General features: G+C 36.6%; 1 protein-coding gene across 1 annotated transcript in view; it reads left to right on the plus strand.

Annotated features, from left to right (window-relative positions):
* The first annotated feature begins 2,436 nt into the window (after positions 1 to 2,436).
* Positions 2,437 to 21,771, plus strand: part of LOC121735256 (rap1 GTPase-activating protein 1) — a 330,446-nt gene continuing 311,111 nt past the window's right edge. The window contains exon 1 of the mRNA XM_042126023.1: positions 2,437 to 2,559. The gene's annotated coding sequence lies outside the window, so the exon portion shown is untranslated. The remainder of the gene's footprint in view (positions 2,560 to 21,771) is intronic.

Consider the following 21,771-nt stretch of genomic DNA (forward strand, 5'->3'; position numbering starts at 1 on the left):
TACATTCCCTACCCTCCCCTATTACCCTATTCCCTCTTAAAAGGCCGGCAACGCACTTGCAGCTCTTCTAATGCTGCGAGTGTCCATGGGCGACGGAAGTTGCTTTCCATCAGGTGACCCGTTTGCTCGTTTGCCCCCTTATTTCATTAAAAAAAATAAAAAAAATGCGGTAATCGGTCTCACTACGGCTGTATAAAGCCATTGTAAATGTTACTGAACTCCTCCTTAATTGCTGGACCAATTTTGATGATTCTTTATTGTGTGTGTGAGAATGGTTCAGATTCGTAGTTTGGTCCACTGGAAAATGCCCTTTTAATTAATTTTTGTGTAATGTATGTACCTAGTTATGTACAGACAGAACAAAGACTTTTAGGTTGGGTCCGCTAGTATTTATAATTTCCTATCATCCTCTTCCTCATCCGCTTCCTCTTCCGCTTCCTCATCCTCATCCTCTTCCTCAAAAAATATCCTCTTCCTCATCCGCATCCTCTAAATTTGCGCGTGAAAATTCCTCTTCCTCCTCCTCTTCCTCATAATCACTTCCTCAACAACCCTACTATGGACTACTGACAATGCAATTAATACGTTTAACATTATGTATACGGTATACCCGAGGGAATTGATTCCTATGCAGTTGACAGACCTACGTCGATTGGTCGGCTTATGTCAATTCAATGTTAGCTGTGTTCGGTCTGATTTGACTTAACGCGACCAAATTACTTAGGTCCGCCATCTGCCTAGGAATCAACTTCTCTGATACTACCTAAGAACTAGATTTGTCATACGTCGATGGCTATTGAATATTGAGTAAATAAAAAGTTACAAATTTAGACGTGGTTTTGGTCTCGAGTTTTTGAAATGCCTGCGTCACTCATCAGTTACAGGAATAAAGAAACTCACCTATTTCTAGTTCTAAAACATTGTAGTTTCTAATCAATGTATAGTAATGAGACAAAAACTTGCGCTATTCAAATTTTTAAATTATAATCGCTTATTCTTACATTTTGCTACCGTGTTCAACAAAACTTTTTTATTGCTTTAACAAAACAATAGTAACTGGACATCGCAAGCGTTAAGCGTTATACTAAATGCGTATTACGTTACGAGTTACGACTAGTGTAAGGTTTGCTATTATTTCACAAACCACACTATTATTTCTTGTGCAATTGGGCTCAGAGATTTTCATTGGTTTTGATTAACTTTATGATAAGTTTTTTTTTAATGAAATAAGGGGGCAAACGAGCAAACGGGTCACCTGATGGAAAGCAACTTCCGTCGCCCATGGACACTCGCAGCATCAGAAGAGCTGCAGGTGCGTTGCCGGCCTTTGAAGAGGGAATAGGGTTATTACCCTATTCCCTCTTCAAAGGCCGGCAACGCAAAGGGGAGGGTAGGGATGGGAAGGGAAGGGAATAGGGGAGGGTAGGAAAGGGAATAGGGTAGGGGATTGGGCCTCCGGTAAACTCACTCACTCGGCGAAACACAGCGCAAGCGCTGTTTCACGCCGGTTTTCTGTGAGAACGTGGTATTTCTCCGGTCGAGCCGGCCCATTCGTGTCGAAGCATGGCTCTCCCACGTATGAGTAGTTTGAATGTCTCAATCTTACGTGTACCTGTGCCGTGTGTGTGTGCGTTTTTTGCAATATAATATTATGATAAGGCTAGCAGATTGCTGATAAAGGAAATTGCTAACTTATCCTAATACTCAGTAGTCAGTACATTTTCATACATTATATTTCTAGCTCCTAAGTCCTACCTAATGTTGCGACCTATTAAACCTTTCTCACTTATTGAAAAACTTAAAGTACGCTTGTTGGACTTGGCCATTCGTGCCGAAGCATCTCGTATGACCCATCGCTTTCGCTACAGATTAATCAAATAAGTAGGTATACTCGTACTTTTTGTACCACATTTTTACGGTGCTATAACTGCAGCTAAAGATTAAAAAAATATATATTTTTTAAATCTTTATTTTATAAAGGCATACTTACTTCATTAAGATTAAGCCGGCCTTAACAAAAAATTAACAATTAAATTTAGGCAACATACATAACATTATTAATTTATTATCTAATTCTCTTAAATATAGGGAATGTATAACAAAACTTATTAACCTATCACTATGTTCAGCTTTGAATCCGAACTTACAATATTATGTATAAAAAAATAAAAATCTAATTTGCTACATTTGGTGTCCACAATAAATTCGTTTCTGAGGGATTGAACTGCAGCTATATTTACTATGTACAAAATACAAATTCCCTATTGATACGTTGATGTAATTTATTCAAATTACGAACAACAATAGGTGAACAAACTTATTTTTCCATGTTTACCAAAAGTGTTTTCCACGCCGGTCGCCGCGCGACGCGCCGCCTTTTTTAATTTTCTTCAGTCAGCCGCGCGATGTCGAGGTGAACGTACGTCGCGTTACATACGTGGAGCAAAACGTAAACAAATACGGATTACAGTGTTACCCAGTGGACTTTTTGATTATACCAGTGATATTACAATACATTGCAGTGCCAGTGTATGTTGGTGGAACTATTTGATGTATAAGGTACGTGAAATACAGCATTTAAAAATGAAAATTCGTCGTTTTGCCGTTTGTCTTGGTATACCGTATAACGTTTGTTAGGTATTAATTATTATTATGGTAGGTGTATGTTGATTGTTGAGTATACTTACTAAAAAGGCAACCCACTTGAATGAGCCTACAGCTCAAAATTTAAAGTGACAAGCTGTTTAGGTTATATTGCGTGCAAAAGAATAAACAGACACTCGAAAAACAGGCGCAATCGGGTTATTTCTATTATATAGCCAAATAACGTAATTTTGTACGCTTACTTGGCTTATTACGAATCTGGTTTGCAAACTGTTTGTACATTTTACTACAAGTAACGTTTCATAATAATTGTGGTATTGTTTCTGTTTTAATTGTTCAGCCTGCCTAGCTTGGGGTATCCAACGAGATATCTCACTCTCGAGATAATAAAAAACTACTCGTCTCAAAATGTGAAAATCTCGACATTATCTCGATAAAACTCTATAAAAATGTGTTATTTCGATGATAGATCTACGCTAGAAAAAATGTTTGCCATGCTGGGGTCATTAGAGATGAAGAGACAAACCATCAAACATCGAGAAAACATGTATAGTGAGATGTCTCGTTGGCGTATGCTAGGCAGGCTGGTATCAACAGCTACTTACGCTTTTCACACCTGCGTTATATCTGACAAAAAGCTTATCACAGTTTTCTCGTTCCTTACATTATACTGAGTGATAATGCGGAATAGAGCAACAATCTCGAGCTGTTAAACGTAACCGAAATTGGTTTTCATGTGTGAAAAATATGTGTACGTATACACTTACACATGCATGATTTAACATGAATTCTATGAGATTAAATTGTGCGGCACGTGCCGACTGGACGTTAAAAAAGAGTGCTGCTGTCATGTATCACACGTCTCTTTTTACCACGCAGTGTTACTGATAATGACATCTCGCTTGCTCAGGCCTTTGTTTCTCTATTCCGCTAGGTAGGTATATTAACTTTATGGTCAGGACTCAGAACTTCTGGATATGCCATTCATCACAGTAGATGATTGTGAAACAGGGCCTTAGACATGGGGTACTGGTTCGTTGCAGTACTTTAAAAGGAAGGCCCGTTTTCACAGGTAATACTTTTCTTCCTATCATCGTCCTTATATCCTTCGTTCGCGAGTTGACTTGCAGTTTATAATTTCTACCTTTGTTGGGACTCAGGCCCTTTTTATTATGAGTAGTAGTTTGGCTGATGACACGCGGAGAGGGTTGGATTTTAGTGGGTAACCGTGGGTCTTGGCCCTTGGGAGCTCCTGCTTACCGCAGCACCCGGGGAGTCCCACATATCCTGCCCTCAGGCTGTCAGGAATGCATCAACCATTTTCCAACGATAAAAAAAGGGATTTGGCTAATGATCTTAAAAATGTAAGAGCAAAGAGGCAATCCTGTCTCTCATTTAGAACTAGGTAATGGGAACCGCATGCTACCAACCATGCTACTACATCATTGTAGCATATTATTGTTTGAAATATTGGAGCATGGACCTACATAGCGGTAATATTATATGTATGAAAAATATTAAAGTTTTACTGAAGATTAATGAGGATGATTGTTTGATTATTTTTTAGGGTTTCGTACCCAAAGGATAAAAACGGGACCTTATTACTAAGACTTCGTTGTCTGTCTGTCAGCAGGATGTATCTCAAAAACTGCTATAGCTAGACTTATGAAATTTTCATTCTTGCCGCTATAACAACAAAATATACTAAAAACAAAATAAAATTAATAATGAAGGGGGTCGTTTTGCTCGATTTTTATAATAGTAACAATTAGACACTTGTTATAAAATCCTTTATTATATGTGTACTTTAATAATTAATAATAATATTAAAAATAAAATTAAAAAAATGAGGGGCGCTCCCATACAAAAAACACAATTTGTGGCTTACTTTTGCTCTATAACGGTACGGAACCCTTCGTGCGCGAGTCCGACTCACACTTGGCCGATTTTTAGATTATCATACAGTCCTACTTTGATTTACATTTGACTAACAAATGATAATGTAAAAAAATCAACAACATGAAAGCAAAGCCGCCTTATTTAACACATGTATAACTATTAACCACTAATAGCGAACAACGGAACACGTAATATACAACCTGTCTGTCCGGACGTTCAGCTGAATAATTAAAACCTTTAATTGTTTTTGCTTCAATTAATAAAAGATTTTAAAGACTTATGTTTCCTCATTTGTATGTGATTAAACCTAAGGTGGGGCTAACTAATAAGTGGGCATTTTCAAAAAAACGTGTACCCTTGCAAAAATATGTCTATATTTTTTAAGGTCATTTATTTACCTTTTTTTGAATGTCATATACAAGGAAAAATATTGAACTAATGGAATAAGTTAAAAAGAACGCTGAAAACGTTATATTATTCTGATATTATTGAAACAAAATCGAATTTTCGACGAAACAGATTCCGTTGTGCGACTAAATGTAAAATATAATTTTATACAAAAAAATACAGCAATAAATGGATTTCTTCGTTAATTTAATCTAGTGAAATGCATATTTAATTGTTTATTAAAAAAAAATTAGATAATTTCAAGGATCAACAAGAGTAGCAATTATTTTTAATCCATAGTGTGACTATGTGACCCAACCACTAGGTTATTTTTCCTTTTTTTACATGAGTAAGTAATATTTAACATATTTAAAGGAGTTTTTATAACACAAAAACCTTTTATTTAAACATTTTTATTGTTGCACTACTTATAAAAGTAAAAAATTCTTTGATTTCATAGATTTAACTTCAATAATTAGAGGGACGAACATCTCATAATCATAAAGATGTGTTCACATGTCTACGAATTCCTAAGTTATTAATGACATCGGATTATATGCACGATCAAAGTGCCGAAATATCCATGCAAATATGCACGAAAAATGGTCGAAATATGCACAAAATATGCACAATCAAAAGTCACTTAATATTAAAATTTATTATTTTTTTTAAGACTTTTCCGGTAGTGACATTAATAAAAGCGCCAATTTTTATAATTTCATAAAATCCAGGATTTTTAATTTCTTGAAATAAAGACTTTTTATTTATTTATTATACGCCAATAATAATTTTCTACCAACATTTTCCGATTGCAATCTTAATGCCCATGGAAGTTAAACTACCGAAATATGCACTATCAACGAAAAATTGCCAAAATATGCACTATCGCCTAAAAAGTGACATTATATGCATTTGCATATGCAAGTATGCAAATGCATATAATCTGATGTCTAGTTATTATAAATCTGCAAATATCAACGACACAAAATGATTTTCAACTTTACTGATAGAAAAGTAGTGGAAATAAAATCAAAATTTTTAAAAAACATAAAACTTTTAGGTACTTAAATTTTAAATAGTATATTTGTTATTGTTAAGTAAAGTCGACGCCTTTATGATTTGGCTGTAGCGATATCGATTTTTCTCAGCAATAACTAAAGCTAAGAAATTAAAGTTCATTGTCAGTATTTATCATGTCTTTGTCTTTGATTTACCCATAGCATAACACGATTGGTCAACTTTTATAACACAGAATAATCAATCAAATAGACCTGTGTAAAAAAAAAGGATTCCTATTTTTCCCTACACTAGAAGAGTGATTTAAGCTTCCAAAAATGTACATGGATTGGTTCAAGCATACACTTTAATTTGCCCATAGCTTATATGAAATGTATTTATGGTTTTTAAATTACGCGACAAAACTATTTTGTCACTTACGCCCTTTCCATTTTTTGCTGTTCCATTGCTTGTTTTCTGTGAGAGGCCGGGCCGGCCTTTCATAGAAAACTAGCAATCTAAAACATATCCAAAACGGTTTTTTACTTTAACGCGGCGTCACCTTAACACATAAGTAATAAAAAATATATTTGTACGTTAATCGTACCAGTTTAAAAATCTCCAATTTTCATAATAAAACCGTGAATAAAAAAATAATTTATTTAAAATGTGAACTAAGCCTTATGCTTTCCGCCTGTTGTGACTTGTCCGTTCCATTATATGTGACCATACGAAAAGTCACAAGTCGGAAGTCACGTAATATTACTTTCTTTTACTTTTAAAGTGTTTGTAAATAACCGATAAGAGTTATCACAATTTCATTTTTTATACTAAATACTAAACTAATTTTGCAACGTGTCAACAGTAAAAACAGTTGGAGAAAGTATAATAATGCTTACAAAATATGGTCACTTATCTGAACAAATAAACCGTTCCTGAAGAACCATCCAACCTGCGTCCGCGTCTTGTAGCAGATTTTTAACTACTAAATTTAAATTGAAGTTTCTCGATGTACAATGAAATATAGTGCTATCATTTAGTGCCGAAAATATTTTTGTAGTATGTTTATAAAACTAAAAAAAACGGTCACTAAACCGAACATTCCGGCCGGGTTGTTTTTTCATGATTATAATTTTAATTAATTTGTAGTTAAATTATGTTAGATTTTTCAATAACAAGACATTCAATTGATACATTAAGTATTTAAGAATCTAACATAAGTTTTTTAAGTAACTTACTTTAAGAAAAAAAATAGTTATTAAAGATTTTGTTACAACTTCTGGGAAGGGGACAGGTGAATTTAATAGGTTTCGGTACTTAAAAACCCTTATAAATCTCATACTAAATAAAATTATATACAAACGTGAATGTATTTTAATAAAAGAAAACTTGTTTATGCTCCTACATTAAAATTACAAAATGTTAGTACAGTAGAACTCCAATTATCCGAACTCCGACTATCCGGATCGCCGATTATCCGAATCACGCGTCAGCCCGAGTGTGACCACTTGCAACTGCTCACCGTCAAGCGAATGCGTGACCTGGCTGCCCGAAAACGGTTGAAGACCGCAAAACAGCTTACATTAACGGAGATGTTTAAAAAACAATGATTTTTATTTCTAAACTTGTACATAAGTACATTTTATTTATATTTAAAACATGTGAAAATTTCATGTTTCTTTCATTTAATTCAATAAAAAAATAGTGCAATATCAAAACGTAGCTTTTATTCTCTCCAATGGCAATTTTTTTTAAAAAATCCGATTATCCGAATATTTGATTATCCGAATGGGCTCCGGTCCCCATTAATTCGGATAATTGGAGATCTACTGTATGTAATTTTTTACAAATAATCTGTAGCGAAGTCAAGGGACAAGGTAAAAACCAGGGGTACACATTTTTTTGAAAATGCCCAAGTATAATAAGTAATAACATGATTATTACTTACTAGTAAATTGTTTACTGACGGTTTGATAACTTTTATATAGTCGGGTATTATTATATTTTGCAAGAAATAGAGCGAAACATAAAGTGATAACTGATAACTGATAAGATCATAACTAGATGTTGTAACACCTTTGTTCTCGCTGAAATCCAATATCCATACTAATATTATAAATGCGAAAGTCACATGTCTGTCACCTCTTCACGCCCAAACCGCTGAACCGATTTTGCTGTTTGGTATGGAGATACTTTGAGTCTCTAGAAAGGACATACAGGACATTTTAATATAAGACATAAGGGGCAAACGAACAAACGGGTCACCTGATGGAAAGCAACTGCCGTCGATTATGGACACTCGCAAGTCGCAGCATCAAAAGAGCTACAGGTGCGTTGCCAGCCTTTTAAGAGGAAATAGGGTAATAGGGGAGGGTAGGGAAGGGAAAAGGGTAGGGGATTGGGCCTCCGGTAAACTCACTCACACCGGCGTGAAATAGCGCAAGCGCTGTTTCACGCCAGTTTACGGTGAGCCCGTGGTTTTCTCCGGTCGAGCGAGCCCATTCGTGCCGAAGCATGGCTCTCCCACGATATTCCTACGCTTTATGGCGCAACGGGAGTAATGACTATGATAACTCAGTTGTCTAGTGTGTTTTCATATTATTTTCAACAGTTGAAGATTGTTTTCCTTAAAGTGGTATTTTAAGCCACTATTTTTGTGTCGATTTGATAAGGTGTTGTATATCTAGTCATTGGACCCACTAGGTCCAATTTTTATGGGTCCAATAGCCCGAGTACTCTGTTTGTCAATGTTTGCCTCTACGGAACCCTGCATGCGGTCGGCTCACACTTGCTCTATTTTCTGCTGCAGTGATCATACTTTCGAGTCTAATTAACCTAACGTTACTCTAATGTATTCAATGAAGACATCTATGAAGTATTATGTTACTTACTGTAAGATATAATTTACTGACAAAATTAAATTTTTTTAAGTCTGATACCAAAGCTGTTACGTAATATTTTGAAACAGAATTTAGAATGTGAATTTTACTTCAATTGATGTGTTTGAAAACATATTAATAAGTAGCTGTTTCCCGCGACTTCGTCTGCGTCAGCAAAATGTGATAACAAAGATAACAAAAAAGAGAAAAAAAAACCCCTTTTTAAGGTTCCTTTATAAAAAAAGGTAAAATATATCCTCCTTCTTTTCGGAAGTAGGTTAAAAAGTAGCCTAAGTTATTCCTTACTACATCAGCTATGTGCCGAAAAAATTCCCATCAAAATCGCTGCAGCCATTGCAGAGATTAGCCGGAACAAACAGACAGACATACAGACAAAAATTGTAAAAATGTTGTTTTGGTATCTGTACCCTATGTACATTCATATGCATTTAGTAAAAAACGGTTCTTTCAATGTTACAAACAGACACTCCAATTTTATTTATATGTATAGATTAATATTTAATAGTACTTATTGCGGCCTCGCCGTTGGCCCCTTGACGACGATTTTGATATTATGATTGACAGACATGGCTCATCATGAAGACAGGCCTATACAAAAAAAGTAATTTTGGCAGTCTATACCATTCCGTACTCTAGTAATTATATAGTTGCCTGCCTTTTGCAATCTAGCTCTACATCAGTCTTTCCCAAAGTGGGCGATAACGCCCCCTTGTGGGCGCTGAAGGTCTTAAGGGCGGTGTGGGACCCAGAAAAAAATGCGGGCGTTATGTAGAGGCTTAGGGGGCGCTAACATAATTTGTTCTCAAAGTGGGCAGTAGACAATAAGTTTAGGAACCCCTGCTCTACATGATTATTTTGGTTGTACTCTTCTTTTGTAGTACACTTTTTACATATTAGTTACTTGTTGTGCTCACAACTCCATTGCGCAGAATTTCGTTTATCGCGCGAGAACCGTACATTTTATCGCGATAAAAAGCATGTCCTTTCCTGGGATTCAAAGTGTCTCCATACCAAATTTCACCAAAATAGGTTCAGCGGTTTGAGTGGGAAGAGGTATAGATTGCCCCAGATTTGGGCACCGATTAAGGCTCAATCATCAATATAGTAAGGGTCAAAGAACCTATAGTTATATTTACACCTATAGTTCGCCTCTCAGCCAGTCTCGTGCGTAGGTATAGCACCGGCACAAAATAAAACATGATAATATTATGATACCCCATTGTTTCCTATATGGAGTTCAACAATGATCAGACATTGTTGAACTTTGGTCATGATTTGATATGATCGATCTTTTGATTTGTGTTATCGTCATCATCTTTGATCTTTGATCTTCTTCACTAGCACTAGAATATTCTTTTAATAGATGACGCCCGCAACTCCGCTGCGCCAAAATTCGTTTATCGCGCGGGGACCGTACATTTTTCGGAATACAAAGTATCCTAAATGTCCTTTCCCGCGACTCTAGAGTATATCCATAGTCCCAGCAATATCAAAAGAGGTAACAGATCTAAGACGAACAGAAACATTTTCGCATTTATAATATTAGTAAGTTTAGTCTCTATACCCGTAATTTTACTAGATAGTAATAGAGACGAAAAATAACTCAATAAGAAAACGTACGAGGCATATAATAAAACTTCAGTAAGTACATACTATTATTATAATAATTAAGGTTCAACATTTTATTTCCCATTTTTTACGTATTGTAATTAAAAATACACAATAAAATAGATATTTCTTCTAGAAAACAATAATTAACACTCAAAACGCCTGGAATGAAGAACAGAATTCCATTTCCGTTTTGAAATTCTCCAAATCCGGATGTTTTCAGTCTCGAGCACTTCCGCGTTTATTTCTTCTATTTCTTCACAACTTCATCGCTTCCTTTTTATTGCTGTAGCTCGAGAAAAATTCTTAATAATTCTTTTTATTGCTTTAGCTCAAGAATATTCTTAATTCTGTCTTTTAAATTCCGACCATAATAAAAAACAAGAGTTTTTAATCGAGTGTTTAAAACTTACATTAAGCATAATGTATTTATATTAAATCAAAATTTAAGCTATGGTTTTAGTCTAAGTTCTAAGGGGGCGTCCACAAATTACGTGAGGTGTTTTATTTTTATTTTTTGTAACAATAAAAAAAAATTACGTGAGATTTGCCGAGACTCTCCCTCTTCCCAACTTAAGACTAGAATATGAGATTTGACTCGACTCCTCCCCCCCTTAAACACCTCACGTAATTTGTGGATGCCCGCTAACCCGGGCTACCTTTAAAACTAAATTTTTTGACACAGCATCCATTAATTTATGTAATTTTTACATACTAGTTTACACTCGACAAACTACTAAGTACTACGTCTTACAAGTTAATGTTTTACCTCTTCGCGCCCAAACCGCTGAACCGATTTTGATGAAATTTGGTATGGAGATACTTTAGCCCCGGAGAGGGCACAAGATTCTTTTTATCCCGAAAAAATGTACGGTTCCGTAACGAATTTCTGAGCAAACGGGCATCAACTAGTTACATAGTAAATACTGTTGAAAGTCCTCCCATTTCATGTAAGCACATATTAAGAGACATTTTATATGTGATGTCCCAACTGTACTTTCAATCGGAAGACAGTGGGGAACAGGGGACGTCCGAATCACTTCTCTCATGAATTTTGTATGTCGCTGTTCCAATACTGAGCTTTGACGCCTCCGTGGTCCAGTGGTTTAGATCGTGGTTTTTGACTCGGAGGTCGAGGGTTCGATTACCGCGTTGGGAACATTTTTCAAGTTTGGTTAGGATAATGCAGGCTGATCATCTGATTGCCTGACTTGAAGAAAGATGATCCATGCGTCGGATGGGCATGTAAAAAGTTGGTCCTGCGCCTGATCTCTCGCCAGCCATGTCGGTCGTCCGTCCCACTGGGTTATGAGAGTAAAAGAAATAGAGAGTGCTCTTGTGTACTGCGCACACACTTGGGCAGTATAAAATTACTCCTGCGTACCTGACCTGGTTTCAACGAAACCGGCCACCATCATCGAAACCGGTGCGGGAGATTTTATAATCAGAAGACAAGGGAGCCCGGGGGACGTCCGAATCCACGTCTCATGAATTTTCTATGTCGCTGTTGCAATACTAAGCTTTGTTTTAGGAGTAAAATAGCCCTGGCCTTGGGCTCCTACACAAAAAGGACACATCGCCTTTGTATCGCAAAGCTTTTTATTTTAAGTTTTGACGCAAAAATATTAACGATGCGATGCGAATTCGCAGTAATGTGTGGGAACTGGGAGCCCTTGCGGAAACAAACTGGCCCAAAAATAATATTCATAAAAAATACCTATATTCAAAGTGTGTTCTCTGGTGTTTCGTCCCAAGGTTTTTGGGCCCAGTGGGCCCAATGTCCAGATATGAATTTTTAACATTTTTTCATCTGGCGATTTGTCCCAAGTAATTATTTTTTATGACTTTCGGGTTTATGTCCAAACTCCAAAAGGCTAAAAAAGTTGTAGATTTGAATAAAAAGCCTATTATAGATAATTGCAGAAAATTGCTCCTTAAATCTTTTTTCTTGTATTTAACACCTCCTTTAACTGCATTATGCAAATATTGATTGATTGACTTTGCATATTGATAACATTGTCCGTGAACTTTGATGGAAGCAATAAATTACTTTAAATGGGGAAATCGTAGGGAGGGGAGAAACTAATGTTGTGGAACAACGCTCTCCTTTTATGGGCGCTACGCAGCTGTCACAATGTAAACATATACAGTAAACCATCTTCATACTAAACAACCTCAATCTGATACACACGCACTCGCACATTAGTCTTCAATCGAAATACATTTTCACAGATTAGCGTGCTTTTAATTTAAGAAACATCTAATTACTTTAAACTCCAAAAATGCAACATCACGCTGCGCGCGCGCTAAACTTGCGTTTCTGAGCGAGCTTATTTGAAAGAACACAGCTGAGTTACTCCACTGTGTAACATTTATACTGTTGCTCTATGTAAAGGCGATTGCTAAATTATTCTGGGAATACAGATTGTTTAATACCATTACGCGTATTTGCGAGATTATCATCGCTTTATTGTGTTATGGTAGATAAATTAGTATTGTTGTTCTTAGCAATAAACTGGAAGGGTTCCTTCTTTCTTCTTTTGTAAGTTGCGAATCCATACAAATATAAATACGGAAGTGCGTCTGTTTACCTCTTCAGTCTCCACACTGAAACGTTCAAACTAAACCGCAGTGCCGTAAATAGGGCGGTGCCACCGGTGCCCAGGCACAGGGCGTAGACTCTGGGAGGGCGCGAGAATGGCCAGACCAGATAGACTCTTATTTTTTCGAATTGCTCCCGATAAGTACTTCCGCTGCGCCCCAGAGATGTTTTCCAATGTAGTAAAAAAATATCCACAGCCGAACATATAACCTTCTCCTTTTGGAAGTCAGTTAAAAAACAAGGGTGCAGTTATATAAGCTCGCACAGGACGCAAAAAAGGCACGGCACTGCTAAACGACGACCTCTGAGGCTCAGTTGGTGGACTGTTGGTAGCTCAAGCCGGGGGTCGCGGGTTCGAATCCCGCCGACGGAACAAAAAAAAAGTTTTCTAAATTCCTGGGCCATGGATGTGTATTAAATATGTGTATCATATATTAAAAATCTTAAATATATGTATAGTATAAAAGTATTAAATATATTTCCGTTGTTTGGTAGCCATAACACAAGTCCTTCAGGAACTTACCACGGGGCCAGACTGACGTGGTGTGAAGCGTCCATAGATAATATAAAACCGATGTGGATGGAATTTTATATAGAGTTCTGGATCTCCGGGATAGGGGAAACAGGATAGTTTTGTTTCCTTAGTAGTTAGTTTATATTGCAGCAAAATTCGAGATTTTGCACTATAAAACTTATTTTGGCGCAAGTCAAGGTACAAATATAAAGTACTAGATGACGCCAACAACTCCGTTGCGCCAAAATTCGTTAATAATGTGGGAACCACACATTTTTCAGGATAAAAAGTATTCTATGTCATTTCCCGGGTCCCATTTATCATATAAGGATAGATAGTTGATAACACGTTTTAGTCAGTCTCTTGTTTTCCGATTAAAATAGTTCAACTTTTGAACAGTCTGTCTAGCTACCTAGTTAGCAACTATTGCGCACTGTCCCATATTAAATTCAGTATCGCCCGCCGGTACTGTCGCGCGGAAATTGCGAGAACTAGCTGCGACCGGACGTACAGTCGCGCACACTATCTGAAAATTTTCAATAGTACCCTGATTCTGACTGCAGCATTGCAGCTTCGTTCTTTGTTCGATGCAGTTATTATCGAGCGGCAAAATAGAATATTTTCATGTACGTCAAACAAACGTCATGAAAATACTTTTTTTTTTTCAAAATTATATATTACATAATGAGTGTTATCTATTTAACTAGGGTTCCGTACCCAAAGGGTAAAAAGGGCACCCTATTACTGAGACTTCTATGTCTGTGCATCTGTCAGTCGGACAGTCGGACAGACATCGAAGTCTAAGTAATAGGGTCCCGTTTTTACCGTTGTTTGTTGTTGACAGACGCGTCTGTTGACTGTCTGTATGTCTCCAGGCTGTATCTCAGTTACCGCTATAGCTAGACTTCTGAAATTTTCATAGATTGTGTGACAGTGGCTGCTATAACAGCAAATACTAAAAACGAAATTTTTTAAACTAACAAACGTGATTTTTTTTTGCCTTTTTTGCTCTATGTCAATAATGGAAATTGTAGGCCCTTGAATTATTTACAAAGTTTTTTTTTATGTGTACTTTAATTTTTAATTATAATATTAAAATAAAATAAAAATTTAAGGGATTCTCCCATACAAAAGACACAATTTTTGGCGTATTTTTGCTCTATAACGGTACGGAATCCTTCGTGCACGAGTCCGGCTCGCACTTGGCTGATTATTTTGAACAATAAGAACTTTTTAAGCCTGCTTGACATAATATTACGAGAGTAGCGATTTGTAATTTGATGAGGAATGGACTGCATCGAACTTGGAACGAAACTGTACTAAAATTATTTAGAATAATAGAATTAAGGTACTCCGTACTATGGAATTGAAAAGTGCTAGAAAATGTTCAATGAAACGTTGCGCTCAGTTCGAAATTCGAATTACTTTACGACTCTTACTATAAAACTCTTTTTGTATATTACAAGAAGAGTTTTAGGCGTATTCAATTATTATTAGCTAGACGAGTGACGACCGAGTACTTCGTGTCACTTCTCTCTTAATATAAACCTTCCCTGGACTCTAACGAATATTTAAAGATTAAAATGAGCCAAATTGGTTCAGCCATTTTCGAGTTTTAGAGAGACTAAGAAAATTTTAAATTCATTTCCATTTTCAAGGATCATAGTAGATATAAACTTAAATTTTAATATAACTACCTAAAATCGCATTGCATCTCTGAGTTGAACTTTATGTATGTAGCACTTTTAGAATAAAATATAAGTATTATAAGTAAAAAAAAATCGCGACTTCGCAAAACATATATAACAGAATACATATTAGTTGACATAATAAAGTATCCGATCGTGTAAACAATTTTACCTCCAGCTCTACTCTTGCATTGGGGGATGGACAGAAAACATTTTGTATGGACCAATGAAGCGAGTGCCCCCAAATAACGAGATTTATCCAGTATTCTTTTGTTATATTTTGGGAATTGGTTCAGGAAAGTAATTTTATTATTGTGATATTAAGGAATATAAGTATAGGGCTTCACCATTGCTTCAAGGACGCTCCGGATGTCAGAAATCAGAATAAGACAGTGGCCGGCTTATCCTACCTCGCATTTCGTCTCAATCGCAGACACGTGTGAGTATGATATTAACCTGCTATTAGGGCCAACCCACACGTACCACAACCACACCACAAGCACACCTCGTCACTTGTGTGATACCGACCACATCGCAACCACAAGCGAACTAGTGGCCGACCACATCGCAACCACAACGTTGCATCCATGCAATGAGTAATGACAGTGCGCGCACACCGCACTGTCACAATTTTGAGTTTAAATGTGGGAGGACCTCGTGTGTCCCTGGAAAAAGTTTTAGAATTTTATTCATAACGTTACTAAGGTATTCAACTAGCTATATATAAATATCCTTACTCTATAAAAATCAATTATAATTTAATCGATGGCTTTATTACAAAGCCCAGGTAGAGGTACGCGAGGGACAATGCCGAAGGTCCAGGGACAAGCCACAGATTTATTGCTAGATTAGGGATTTAGGACAGACCTGAGTCTTAAGTCTGGAATAGACAGATCAGGGGTTCCCAATCTTATTTATTATACTAAAATATGTTTTAGCGCCCCCATTGTTTTAATTTAAAATGCATCCAGATGAAATAAATCACCCAATCCTTTATACAACGCTCCTTTAGACCTTCAGGGCTTAGGAGATTAAAAATCTAAAGCTTTGTCCTAAACGACTAAAAATCTGAAGCTTCCTTCTAAATATGTGTAATCCATACTTACTAATATTATAAATGCGAAAGTGTGTCTGTCTGTCTGTTACCTCTTCACGCCCAAACCGCCGAACCGATTTTGCTGAAATTTGCTATAGAGATAATTTGAGTCTCGGAGAAAGACATAATATACTTTTATCCCGGAAAAATGCACGGTTTCAAGCGATATAGGTACACATTTTGTCGCAACGGTAGATTGTACGTAAAATAATTGAGAATTACACGCTTAAATCATATTTGGCCATTACTCAAGCGTAATTAAAATGGCCAAATGAATTTGGTGAAAGTGTTCAATTCAGCGCCAGGCAGTACCATTCAAAAGTCAATTTCGGCTGCGGTTAATTCCTGTACTGTAACCGACTTTGCCTGTGGGAAATGAAAAACCGGTTTGTTTTGCACAAAAACATTAAAGAGTTCCAAAATATATTGCAGAATGAATGTCTAGATAGATTATAGCACGCATTTGAGCGAACATTTAAGAAAGTTTCTCTGATGGAAGCATTATTTTAGCACGCTTCTAGTGAAGTGAACACCTATAAGAAAATTTCTAGATAGATTGTAGCACGCTTTTAGTGAAGCGAACATTTAAGAAAGTTTTTCTGATGGAACCATTATTCTAGCACGCTTCTAGTTATATGAACATCTAAGAAACTTTTTCTGATGGAATCCATACTAATATTATAAATGCGAAAGCGTGTCTGTTTCCCCTTCACGCTTAAGCCGCTAAACCGATTTTGCTGAAATTTGGTCATGAAGGACATCAGAATATATTTTTTATTCTGGAAAAATGTACGGTTCCCGCCCGAAAAATGAATTTTGGCGCAATGGAGGTTACAGGCAACTTCTACAAGTATATTGTAATACCCAACATAAAGTATTGGGAATTATTTAAGTCTATTCGCCGAAGTTCTATTTACTGAATGACCGCTTTACGGCTGAGTAGTGAGTAGTGGCTATAGTGTATGTGATGTATGCAGTAATGGTAAATCACAAGTGTAACGCGCAGCGTGGCCAATGTGCCAATATAACCAACGACATGTCATTCCGATTTGCACTGGCCCGCGACGAGGGGATAATACGTGGGCACTGAGGATAGCGAGCGATCTCTATCAAAAAGTTACCACTTTCTTTGTGATATAATATCAAACTATGATACGAGGGCTGCTATTTATGTATCCGGAACTGGCCACTTACAAGAACAATATTTAAAAAGTAATAACAACATTTGAAAATAGAACTCTTTGGTTGAAGAATACATTTTTTTTCATGCGACTGTCAATTATTTTTCCATTGTGGCGTCATTTTGAAAATTGCGTGTCTTCATTTGCCATGGATTTAACGCGTGAACATTTTAGTGCAATGATTTACTACGATTTTCGGCGTGGGCTAAATCAACAACAGTGCTTTATTCAACTCACCACAACTTTTGGAGATGAAGCACCATTAAAAACCACTGTTTATCACTGGTACAGTGAGTTTAATCGTGGGCGGTTTATGCTCACGGATGAAAATAAAGAAGGTCGCCCAAAAACAGCTGTTGTCCCACAAAATATAGATGCTGTGCGGGAACTAATAATGCGTGATCGTCATGTTACATATCGCGAGATAGAGGCGTCCTTAGGCATAAGTATGACGAGCATACATAAGATATTACACGAACATTTGGCTGTAAAAAAAATATGTTCGCGTTGGATTCCGCACAACTTGACAATCGATCAAAAACGGGCTCGTGTCGATTGGTGCAAAAAAATGATAAAAAAATACAACCGTGGTACGTCAAAAGCCGTTTATAATATCTACACAGGTGATGAATCTTGGATCTATGCATATGACCCCGAAACTAAACAACAGTCAACGGTGTGGGTGTTCCAAGATGAGCCGAAACCAACAAAAGTTACTCGTGCAAAAAGTACTTTGAAGCAAATGGTCGCCTGTTTTTTTGGAATTAATGGACATGTGGCTACAGTGCCATTAGAGAATCGTAAAACGGTTAATTCTGAATGGTATACGACCATTTGTTTACCAGAAGTCTTTGAAGAAATAAGAAAGGACAACCGACAACGCAGAATCATATTACATCACGACAATGCTAGCTGTCACACCTCAGCTGAAACAACTCAGTTTTTGGAGGGTCAAAAGATCGAATTGACTGGTCATCCGCCGTACAGCCCTGATTTGGCACCTAACGATTTCTTTTTATTTCCATACGTGAAGAACAAATTACGTGGTCAACGTTTTTCGAGCCGCGAAGAGGCTGTTGATGCGTTCAAAATGCACGTTTTGGAGATACCTCAATCAGAATGGAAAAAGTGCTATGAAAATTGGTTCCAGCGTATGCAAAAGTGTGTCGATCATCGCGGCGAATATTTTGAAAAGCAATAAAACCATATTAAATGATATATGTTTGTTTCTTTTTTTAATTCCGGATACATAAATAGCAGCCCTCGTAACCTTTATTCCTCGTCTCTCTGTTCTCCCGGCTGCATCCACTTCCGACACGAGCATCTCCCGGCCGCCTGCTCTACCTTCCTCTCATCTGACTCCAACATCTCCCGGCTGCCTGCATATTCCTCTCATCTGACTCCATCAACTCCCGGCTGCCTGCTTTACATCGCCAATCCACTCTTTTCTTTTTTTATCGATTTTTATTTTTCAACAGCTATTCTTTTTTTTTGTTTTTAATAGATATTATTCTTGCAACTCTTTTTTTTCTTTTTTTAGTTAGGTAAAGCTCTGATTTAAAAATTTTCATTTTTTTTCACTGAGTTATATTTTTATTTTGCACTATTAACAGATTTGTATTTATTTTAGTCTCTTATTTATCTCTACACTATTTAGTTAAATATTTTTTAATCCTACATCATTGCTAATCTAACTAACGGCCGTTAATTTTTATCAGTTCATATTCACACACATCTTTGAGTCAATGTTAAATTTCACTTTCACTTAAAAACTGTCTTATTTTCTTAAAATATAATTTTTAGTCCATTTAATTAACTTCAATAGCCCCTGTACCTGCTGCGCAGCGCTGCCGCAAGGCAACACTGGCAGGGTCGCCATGCAATGTGCAGGCTTCGGGGAGACTGATTAAAAGAGTTGTCACTGCGAAGTATCTTTAATTACTGACTTAATAACTAATTACATTAACTTATATAGGAGGGAGGCGATACACACACTACAACTCTATCTGACCTGAACAGAGTTACTCAACCGTGTCCTTAAAAATTCGAACTCAAATCAAATAAAAAAATTCAGAGTATCTACAAAATCTTTTCTGAACCACGAGATTCGAGACTATGGTTCATACGGCATACCACCGGTTCGGGAACTAGCCCGGCGAGAAGAACCGGCGTAAGAAACTCAAAATATAGAGAAGTACAAGTTTTACGAGTACCCTTGTACGATGTGATACTGAATTGTTTTGGTACTTCAGCTCTACAGATCTAACGTTGGTTTAACAATAATGATAGTACGAATTTGCTGTTAGATGCAATGCCAATAGAATCGATGTTATAATATTATTGTGACATTTTGATTGCTAGTTAAAAAAATCTTAGATAGTTCTGTCGAGTTTCTAAGACAGTCTATACTCAAAACTTAAACATTATCAAAAGAAGGCATTTACTATCATCATCATTGTTTTATACGATGAGATAAAATTGAGTTGTATTCAGATACGTAAGACAAATTGCCAAAACATTCACATCAATAAAAATATGTGACAGAAATGATTATGAACTCTATCACAATATTATTGTTACTTTTGAAAATATATGATTGATAATCTAATCTCTATTAACATGAGATATAAAATATTATTGTTTATTTAATACGTAATAGGGACTATGGTTAACATAACTTTTCCCCACTAAACACATTTGGTATGGCCTGTACAGCACAGCGCTATCATAGAGCTGTTAACCAACAGATGCGATAAACAGATAAAGTTTTGACGTTACTGGGCCGTTACATTCATTGGTTTATGGCTACAGGCTGGTTAAAATACAGTTATATTTAACTATAATAGCAAACAATTTCTACATTTTTCATTTTCATTTCATTTCATTTTCTTGTTGAATAAGAATAATCATCACTTTTTATTTTCATTATTACATAAAATAATTAGTAGTGGAGTAGAGGTAAAACTACAATTTAAATAGAATATAACAATTATTTTTATATCTATCATCATAATATCTTGAAAAAATAAATTTATTACCTGAGTTAGTTACAGTACAAACAAGTACAAAATATTAATTACGTTATAATATTTATGCTCGTAATAATGTATCTTGTAGGTCACTTAATATTAGATGACCCCGTAACTCCACGGATAGCTGGAGATACTTTCAGTCCCGGGAATATATATACGATACTTTTTATCCTGGAAAAGTGCACGGAAATCGTACACTTTTCCAGGATAAAAAGTATCGTATGCCCTTCCCGGGACTCAAAGTATGTATCTAACAAATTTCAGCAAAATCGGTTCAGCGGTTTGAGCGTGAAGAGGTAACAGTCAGACAGACAGACTTTCGCATTTATATTATTGGTATGGATTGTTCATTACTCAACTGAAAATATTTTTAGAAACAATTCTGATTTTCATGTTACCGTCAAAGATTAATAGATACACAATTAGGTAGAAACCGTTTTCTACTGACTGCAACATAACCTACTGGATACACCGTACACGGTAACAATTTCAGTCACCGAATGGTCTTCCATTTTCTACATAATTAGATAAATTGTAGCTAGATAGCTGCAATCTGCGCGTCGGTCTGTTTTGTTCGGGAATTGATTCCTTATGGGCCATGCCACACGATGCGGTGCGGCGCCGCACCGCGGCAGGTCATCTCGCCGGACTACCGGCCGTACACGGTGAGTGCGGCCGCGGCGCCGCAACGTTTTGCAGTACTGTAGCAGCGACGGACTCGAGCTCCAACAATACATACACCCCTCCCCGCCTCGTCTCGATTCCGGTGCGCGTGCGGTGCAGCGCCGGCCATACATTTTTTTTGTAAGAAACCGGAGCGGCACCGGTCAGGTGCCGCACCGCCGCTGCACCGCATCGTGCTCTAACAAGCAGTTACCTAATCGCTGATAGCATCTTGTAAGTGGATGTAGAGTTAGAGAGAAATGTTAGATATCTTGTTGAACGATAGTGCTTGCTTACAAGGATAGTTTTCAATGCTGCGCAGTTTTACATCAAAACTCTATGAGATTTTTTAAGGTCCTATTAAAAGTAAAATAACTCACTGCAGGTAGGCCTGTTTTAACGAAAATACTCTATAATTATTATGGTAAATAATAATTAATATTGCAAAGGAAATAGCTGATATCCTAAGATTTTTTTAATTCCGTAGGTTACTTTAAATACTTACAGAAAAAACTAAAAGCTATATTTTCTACTGTTATACGTTATACGTACATTATACAAATATAAACTGAAGGCTAGGTTTTCTACAAGACCTACATTT

This window comes from Aricia agestis, chromosome 17 (assembly GCF_905147365.1).
Source record: "Aricia agestis chromosome 17, ilAriAges1.1, whole genome shotgun sequence".
In the NCBI taxonomy this organism is placed as follows: Eukaryota; Metazoa; Arthropoda; class Insecta; order Lepidoptera; family Lycaenidae; genus Aricia; species Aricia agestis.